This window comes from Numida meleagris, chromosome 2 (genome assembly GCF_002078875.1).
Source record: "Numida meleagris isolate 19003 breed g44 Domestic line chromosome 2, NumMel1.0, whole genome shotgun sequence".
Classification (NCBI taxonomy): domain Eukaryota; kingdom Metazoa; phylum Chordata; class Aves; order Galliformes; family Numididae; genus Numida; species Numida meleagris.
Genome location: NC_034410.1, coordinates 1,844,009 through 1,852,929, shown reverse-complemented (window position 1 = coordinate 1,852,929; position 8,921 = coordinate 1,844,009). Strand labels below are relative to the sequence as shown.

General features: G+C 42.8%; 1 long non-coding RNA gene across 2 annotated transcripts in view; it reads right to left on the bottom strand.

The window, feature by feature from the left end:
- Positions 3,514–8,921, bottom strand: part of LOC110394286 — a 34,304-nt gene continuing 28,896 nt past the window's right edge. Inside the window, exons 4-7 of one of the 2 annotated variants that reach the window (XR_002435522.1) lie at positions 8,143–8,260; positions 7,513–7,693; positions 7,245–7,284; positions 3,514–5,851 (exon numbers count right to left, since the gene is read on the bottom strand). This is a non-coding gene — a long non-coding RNA (uncharacterized LOC110394286). Of the gene's footprint in view, positions 7,285–7,512; positions 7,694–8,142; positions 8,261–8,921 lie in introns of both variants that reach the window. The other variant, XR_002435521.1, reaches the window with a different exon arrangement.

The window sequence follows — 8,921 nt, the reverse complement described above, 5'->3', positions numbered from 1 at the left end:
TGACTGCCCATCAATGCCAATCCGAAATCACGAACCGATCATTACTCCACTTTGAACTTTAGAATAAAGTCATGCTGGTCTATCACCAAGAGAAAAAAATGAGGCCTCTGTCCCCATTCATGAACACCAACTCCCCAACACTTCATTTCTAATTTTGGCATCTAAGTACAATATAAATTCCCTTCAGGAGCCCTAGGGAAAAAGTAACCCCGATATGAAAATTGACACCTGAGCTGCTGTCACTGCAGTTCAAAAAAGACCCCTAAAAATGTAATTCCTGGAATAGCTGCTAAAATCTGATAAAATTTTGTGTGGGCCCAGTAACCTTACACTGGACATTTGTGGCTACTTCCTAGAGAAACAAGAGAAAGCAAAGAAAATTCTTGGTCGACAAATAGCACATGTAATACTACAATTGGCTACGTTCCTAATAGGCTCTCCCTGCCAGCGATACAAAGCCCGTAACCTTAGAAGAGAGGTGTGATTGCTGTCTTGCACTGAGCTTGCTCTTTGAGGAGCTTGCAGCACAGGTAGACCTGGCTCAGGTGTAGCTGTCTTCACGGGTAAAGCAAAGGAGTGCTGGAGTCACATAACTGGAGAAGGCGATTAAGAAATCAGGCCTGTGGGAATACAGCTGATGCCCACACGGCGGCTTAGCTTTCCACAGCCTCCAGAACCACACAATAGTGACCACACATAAGCGTTTCTCTGTAAACCTGAGTGCAGTGCTTGAGTTCAGGATGCTTGGGCTGACACCTAAGCCCAGCACTTAGGATTCCCCGTAGCACTGCATGGACTGAAATGCAGCCAAGACTCAAATCCTGAGCAGAAATCTTTCCTTGCAGTGCTTATTTCATGTGAGATGAATGCAGGCGTATACCCTCTGCCATTTTATTTTGTGCAGACAGTCACGATACCTGCAAATGCCATGATCCCTCACCCAGTTCTGGATATAGGAGAAAATGAAGTGAAATGAGTAAAAATGATTGCAGAAAATCTAATTCTACTCAGAGAATCACAGAATTGCAGGAGTTGGGAGGGACCTCAAGAGATCATTGAGCCCAACCCCCCTGCTAAAGCAGGTACCATATAATAGGTCACACAGGTCAGCATCAGATGGGTCTTGAATATCTCCATAGAAGGAGACTCCACAACCTCTCTGAACAACCTGTTCCAGCACTCCATCACGCTTACCATAAAGAAGATCTTTGGTATGTGAGTATGGAACTTCCTGTGTTGAAGTTTTAGGCCATTACTCCTTGTCCTGTTGCTATGCACCATGAAGAGCCTGGCCTCATCCATTTGCCTCCCACCTCCCTTTAGATATTTATAAATATTTATCAGATCCCCTCTCAGTCTTTTTTTTCCCCAGGCTGAACAGACCCAGGTCTCTCAGCCTTTCCTCACATGGGAGATGCTCCAGGCTCTTTACCATCTTTGTGGCCCACCACTTGATGCCTTTTAGGAGATCCTGGTCCTTTTTGAACTGGGGAGCCCAGAACTGGATGCAGTAGTCTAAATGTGGCCTCACCAGAGTGGAGTAGAGGGGAGGATCACCTCCCTCAACCTGCTGGCCATGATCTTTTTAATGCACTCCAGGATCCCATTGGCCTTCTTGGCCACAGGGGCACACTGCTGGCTCATGGCCAACCTGTTGTCCACTAGGACCCCCAGGTCCTTCTCCGCAGAGCTCCTCTCCAGCAGGTCATCTCCTAACCTGTACTGATGCATACCATTATTCCTCCCCAGATGAAAGACTCTACACTTGTTCTTGTTAAACCTCATCAGATTCCTCCCTGCCCAGCTCTCCAGAGGAATACATCCTCCACAATAAGATTACAGTCTAGTTTTTGTATGCCTATGCATGTTTGATTTTGAAAATAGAGAATATGCATAGCATCTTTAATCTCTTTATTTTACAAGAACATCCAGACAGTTCATCAGTGGTTTGCTGAGGAGTTATAAAAACTAAGGCAAACAAATCATTAAGGCAGTGAGATAACTGCATGTGCATGCTCTGGTTACACAGGGGGATGCATGGTTTTCCCATGTAGGGGTGGTGAGCCATCTCTATATTTGACGTGAGTCATATGAAGGCATGTCTACAAATTCCATCCAAATGATTCCTGGGAGCTAAGAGAGATTCGAGGAAAGGCAGCATAAATTTGGGAAGCAGAATGTTTTCTGGGATGGCTCAAAAGACCTGCTACTTTAAACGGTAGCTATGGATGAGGGGACACTCTGATAAAGACCTGGTGAGAGTTTTGAGTCATTATAAACTGAAAGGCCTAAATGCAGCTGGGAAAAGAGGCTGGAAAGTCTTGATTATCCTCTTCTGGGAATAAACCCCACCCAGAGGGAAGCAGGATGGAAAACACCAGCTGTGGCAGATGTGTCTGATGTGAGAGGGAGCCAGATTAGGTAAAGCTCCGCTATGACTGGTGTGGAAGTATCCTCTGCTACCAAGAATAAGGCTGGTAACATCACCTCTTCCCTTGCTTTTGAAGCTCCAGCTATATATAGATACCCTGGTTGGAGGATGTGAGTGTTGAAATGGAAGGGATGTTCTTCAGCACAAGATTAAACGAGTCTCACCTCACATTAAATGTTTGCATTTATAAATTAAATGTTATACCACCAGCTCCCTTCCTGTTCCCTTTATATCCAGTGGAGAGACATGAGGTTTAGAGCATAATTTCTCAGACTGCAGGATTCTGCCCAAAGATGAGATACGTTTTGTGCTAGACTCCACTAGTGACATTGCCTTTAAAGGGAATTTGAAGTGACGAGCTCAGATGCAGAAGTCAGATGAATCCCACCCATAACTCCAGGTGTGCAATACCAGGTTGGGTGATGCTGAGCCTGAAAGGCTGCTGGCTTTGTGTGGGACTCAAAGGCTGTCTGTCTGTCTGCCCTCCTGCCAACCCATTCGAGGTCTAATAAAACTGCAGCCTTTCTAGCAATGAAGATATTAATAGGAAAACTCCCTCCTGTGCTGAGCTGCCTAATTTCATCAAGCTTGTATGTACATTATACTATCATCTTTTCTAACCCTCTATTAAACAAAGGTATTACTGACCTTTTGATTCAAGAGGAGGGGAGAGACAATTGCCTATTAGAATATTTGGCATCCAGTATGCCTATTCAGTTCTTCTGAAAAACAGGCTCAGGATGAGTCTGTTTCTGAAGCTCAGTGGACCATGTTATGAATGGGGAGTTACTGCAGTGCTGCACTCAAAAAAAACCCTTTTCTTTTCTTCTGGCAGAAGCACAGCCCCATTTATTTCCCCAGCAGAGGAACACTCTAATTGCCACAGACAATATCTTGTGTAATCACAGCCCAAGAATTTGTGATGTCTGATTTCTCCTACCTCCTTGCTTCCTCCTCAGCATTATTTAATGTTTCCTTCAATAAAACATATTGGCACGGTGTCCCGTGTTGCACTACAGGCTTCTGTCCCAAATAGAGTCAAAAGCAAGTTTCAAGGCTAAACAAAGTTAAAATTAGGACAGTCCTCCAGGGCATCAGCAAAGCACATGTTTACATGTTCAATGAAAACGGCTGCAATGATTTTCTTTCCATCAAGGACAGTTTCCAGCTCTGGGTTGTCATGATTTTCTTTAAAATAATTATCATCACATCTCAAAAGACACTTGCAGCTGTAGGCATTCTCGCCCTCCCTAATTACACAGCTAATAAGGGAGGCAGAGAGAACGTCAGAGTGAAGTGAAGGCCAACGGCAAATCCAAACACCTTGGATCCACCACTTAGTAAGTGAGCTGGCCAGAAACATTCTGGATCTTGCCAAAGAGGAATGAGGCTATGGAATGAGCTTCCCACGGACTGCTAACGTGGGAGTAAAACCGTCTGCTTTCAAAAGGACACCGTGCTTCTACCTTCCTCAAAACACACAGTGTCATCACAACAGGCTGAGAAGCATTTGGGGAGCACTTAAACTATAACGCCCAGGAACTGACTGCTGCATGGGTGCAGAAACCAAGTCTCGGGGACACAAGTCCACGCCGTGCCAATGAGGGACTTTAAATACATTCTTCAACATCACAGGCGATTAACCTGACCCCACTCTCCAAACTGGAGGGGACATGACTCATTCTCTCTCTTCAGCCACTTCATCTTGTACTGCAAAAGTGTTTCCCATTGAAAACTTCAGAGGGACTGGAACATTTCAGGGGGGAAAAACCTTCTGCTTTTTGACATTTAAATGAAATCAAATGAGAAACTTCACCAACAGTTCCTGTCAAGCTGTCGTGCATGAGCACAAATGCAAAGCCAAAATCAGCATTAAATCTCATTACATTTTGAGAGGATTCAAGTTTGTTCATTTTATTACTGGGAAGGAAAAAAAATATTTTATTCCTAAGAGTTCAGAGTGTTTTTTTTTTGTTCTTGTTGTCATTTTTGTTTTTTTTCTTCTGTCCATGGACCCTGAATGTTAGTAGCTACAAATCTTTAAAAACATTTTTTGATTGCTCAATCCTACCTGCATAGGGTTTGACTGCAGAGATCATATGTGGAGCTTCTTGAAAGTGATGTCAAATACAACAGGAAATAAGGGAAACATTCTGAGATTATCCTGCCTGGGAGACTGACCTGCACCCTCTGGTGTCATAGAATCACAGAATAGCTTAGGCTGGAAGAAGATATCTTAAAGATCATCTAGTTCCAACCCCTGTGCCATGGGCTTGTTGCCAACCACAGGATCAGATTGCCCAGGGCTCCATCCAACCTGGCCTTGGGCACCTCCAGGGATGAGGCATCCACAGCTTCTCTGAGCAGCAGTGCCAGTGCTTCCCTGTCCTCATGTCCTTCTGGATCACCACACATGAGCCATTCACAGCTTGATCATTTATCCTAAATTTGATTCCCTCGTTCCCAGAGTAGTGAGTCTCTATTGCCTACTCCAGTAGTGGTGTTGCTCCCTGAATGTTACTCTTACTTCTGCAACTTTAATGTTTATGTTGAAGAAAGCTCAATAACAGTGACCTTTCTGTTCACTAAGATGGCCACCATGGGAATGACAGACCTCCTCCAGAAACCATGTCACTCTTACTCAAGGAAGAGTTGGAAAGGATGACACCAAGTTTCTCCTCCTGCTTTCTTTATTTGGGGTGCTGAACAGACAATGATCTTTGGAGCAGGCATAGGATGTCCAGCTGGAAGTGATGCCTGAATTCACAGCATGCAGTATCACCCATTCTTGCCTGTCAGATAACACTCCATGACAGCTGAAGGCCACAATGAAATATCTGATTTAGATTTTTGGGTGCAGGTAAGGGAACAAACCATATTACATTTTCATTTTGCTCTCTATATAAATACACCCCTAAGGCTGTGGAGAGAAAAGAGAAAAGCCTTAAGTTCCCTTTAAGCATCATTTCCTACGCATACAAGTAACATGACCTCTGTAATTATATCACCAAGCTAGCTGAAGACAGAAAAAGAGAAAAAAATAAGGGCAAAGATTTACAGCTCTTCCAAAAGATGGAATTGAAATATGTAAAATAGGGCAGTGCTGATTGCCAGAATGCTAGAGGTTTTCTGTTCCTTCCATCGTGCTGCATTGTGAGTGGTGTTTAGAGGGGGGGTAGTGGGGAAGTATTGGAATCTTGGGGGTTTTATTTCACCATGAAACTTTAGCACGAGAAATTTTAATTGTGGATCCTTGTGGACAAGACCTTGAAATCTTACCCAGCCAGAGCTTTCTGGTCCCGGAGTGTTCTTGGAACTGGTTGTGGCTCCCAGTCACTTGGTTGCTTTATCCAAGTTTGTTCTCTCCATCTTTCAGTGGGATAGGGGGTGGGTTAGAGGGTTAACTGTTTGTTAGCAGTCCTGGACACAAAAGCATGGTGTGAGGCAGTTTCATAGCTAGTAGGGCAGCCAGTGTGCTTCTATCAGTTTTGGAGGATATAGCTGCGGGACTGTTCCTTTTTTCTTGCTTTGGAAAGTGATAGTCCTTTAAAGCAGTTGGCACCTAGTCAAGAAACTTTGGAGAAGGAACATGAGTGCAGCCGCTCTGAGTAATTGATTGTGGCTACTGGTTGACTGCATCAGTGTTTGCGATAGAGTGAAATACTATATGTTGGATGGCCTCAACATTATCAGGGTATTTAATCACGAACTGGGCACTTCTCTGATGTATTTATGTGTATTACCATCAGAGGGTCACATGGGTGACACACTGAGATAATGGAAAGAGAGAGGACTTGGAACTTAAGGAAATATATCTTCTTGTTCAACATTTAAATTTACTGAACTTCTTGGGAAATATCAGTAGCCAACTAATGCACCTCTGGATGATGAATCTGCTGTTTAGAGTGAGAATATTTTGATTCAGGTCCTCAGTGGGTATAAGTTGGAGGTACCCTCATGACATTGATATAGACCAGATGAGAGTTTGGCTTAGCTGCACTGAAAGGTGGGTCAGGAATCCACATGAGAAATCCATATGAGCTCAGATTATTTGGAGATTTCAATTTCCCAAGCCTCAATATACTATAAAAACAGCCCCTCCTGCAGAATTGTCCTGTTTCCAGATCTCCCAGAAAACCTGCACCGGTGAAGGTTTTAAGAAGTCAGAAATCAAAAGGTGATTTAGTTAAACCTTTAACAAAATCTTGTTTATGTTCTATGGTGGTTTGCTAAAGGATTCTTGAAGCAATACTGACATATCCCCATTGTTTTCACTTCCCAGGTCTCAGTATAGATTATTTTTTCTTCTTTTCTAAATTTTCAGATATTCCTCCCCTTCATTTCTTTAAAACAAACATGGAGATTAATTTCACTTTTTAAAATTGTTTTTGCAGCAGAATCTCAATAAATCCAAATTTCAGGAAGCTAAATACCTTGATAACTACTTGCAGAAACGTTTTGAATAATAATACTAATAATATTATAACATTTTTATTAAAAGCTTTTACCTGCAATCCCTTAAACACCTTCCTTCTGCCAATAGCTACACGTATTTGCTATGAAATCAACTTGACAACTGGGATAAGAATGCTCCATTCAAGCTGCCATCAAGGAGGAAGACAAAAAGCAGATGGCAGATTTCATAACCTTGCTAATCCCCACACACATATCAGACATAGGCTGACATTCATCTGCCCTATTTTTATACAACTAAAAGTTAGACATCTGAATCTGAACTAGTCAACCTCAGCCAATGTAATAGTTGGTACAGAGAAACTGGCATGAAACAGGCTTCAAATTTTGTGTGACTCACCCCCCATGGCTGCTCATTTCTCTCCACTGGTTGTGCAGGTCTAGTGTGGATAAATCCCATTATGGAGAGATATGAAAAAAAAAAAGAAAAAAGTGTAAACCCAAACACAGGACTTTGATCATCTTCTGTTCCTCCATTCCAAAACCCCCAATAAAAGCAAAGATTCCAACTTCACCTCTTTTCTCGTAACAGAGCAGAAGGGAGCCGATGTCACAATTTAATTGCACTTCACATACAAGAGCAGTACATGGTCCTGCATAATACTTACACGATCCTCTCCCCAGTGGAGAGTTTCCCCTTGAGTGGGTCAAGTCTTTCTGATGCTTCCATCTTCAACAAGCATCTTTCTTGCTGACTCGGAAGTCCTATCATGGTCCACCTGATGTCTGCATGGTACAAATCCCTTGGAGAACTTGGTCCAAAGGATGTGCCCATACTTTCGTCGGTATCTATGAAGTTAAGCAGAAAATACTGTTGCCTTCTAGAAGGTGACCAGAGGCAGTGAAGGGGAAGTAATCCTGATATGTCAAACTGTAGTCTTTGGGTCTGTCACTGGAAAAGCAAGAGAGCTGGTTTCAGTTCCCAAACCAACATGGAAGATTAAGAAGTGCAGTACAAGCACAAGGATAAAAGGAAAGAAAAGAAATCCTTTCTCCGTGCCTTCACATCAGGTACTTCTGTGCAGGGAAAAGAAGGAAAGGTTTACCTGGAGCAGTAAAAAAGAGGCTGAAGCTGTAGCCTGATGTTTAGAGGATTCACCTGAAAATCTGCAATGAGGATTTGTCTTCCTTTGGCTTCCATGGGAAACAGTTCATCAGAGTCAGCTTGTCATGTACATGTGTCATATGACCAAAAATAGATAGATTAAGGACAGAGAAAAGTTTTGATAGATATCTACCAAAGCTGGTGCGTCTTCTTTCAGCCATGTTTTCTGTCCCTCTGACTGCCTGCAAGATGCCGAATCTTTAGTTTCTCATGGAAAGCAACTTTTTCTTCTCTTTTGAAACTTGCAGTCTCTGTTGAAAACCAAAAAAAAAGAAAAAGGGAAATCATGGAAAATGTAGCTGCACAAGTACAAGGCATCACTTTTGCAGATTCTCACTTGGCCTGAATCAGTTGACCTCAATAATAACTTAACTCAAGGGCAAGCAAAGAAGGTCTTGGTGTTCAGTCATAGAGTGACTGTGGCTTCTCTGCTGAACAAATCAGATGAGATCAACCAGGCGCCTCACAAAATCACAGTGTCCCATGGCCAGTGCTTACTGTCTATCAGTGGCACCATAATTGATGTGGAAGCTTGCATTATTATTGTCGTCGTTATTATTTTTGAAGGCTTTGGCTTTCTCCCGTGAGCCTTTGTCAGGTTGCTCAATACTGTCACTGGCATCAGACTGAAGATATGAAGTTTTTCTCAATGAGAGCCTGAGTTAGAAATTTAGCTCATTTCAGATCATAAAATCCCATTCATTTTAAGGTACCTGGTTTTCAGCAGAGACAGCTTAGCACTCATCAATGAGAACTGCGCATGTCTTATCAGTATCCCATATTTATGGCCCAAAAATATGCTTCACAATGTTACTGCACCACACAGATGATGTTGGTGCAGCTTTGCCTTCTGTCAGTCCTCAGCAGCTGATTGTGAAGGCACCTGTGAGCCCTCCAGATCTTCATTAATTT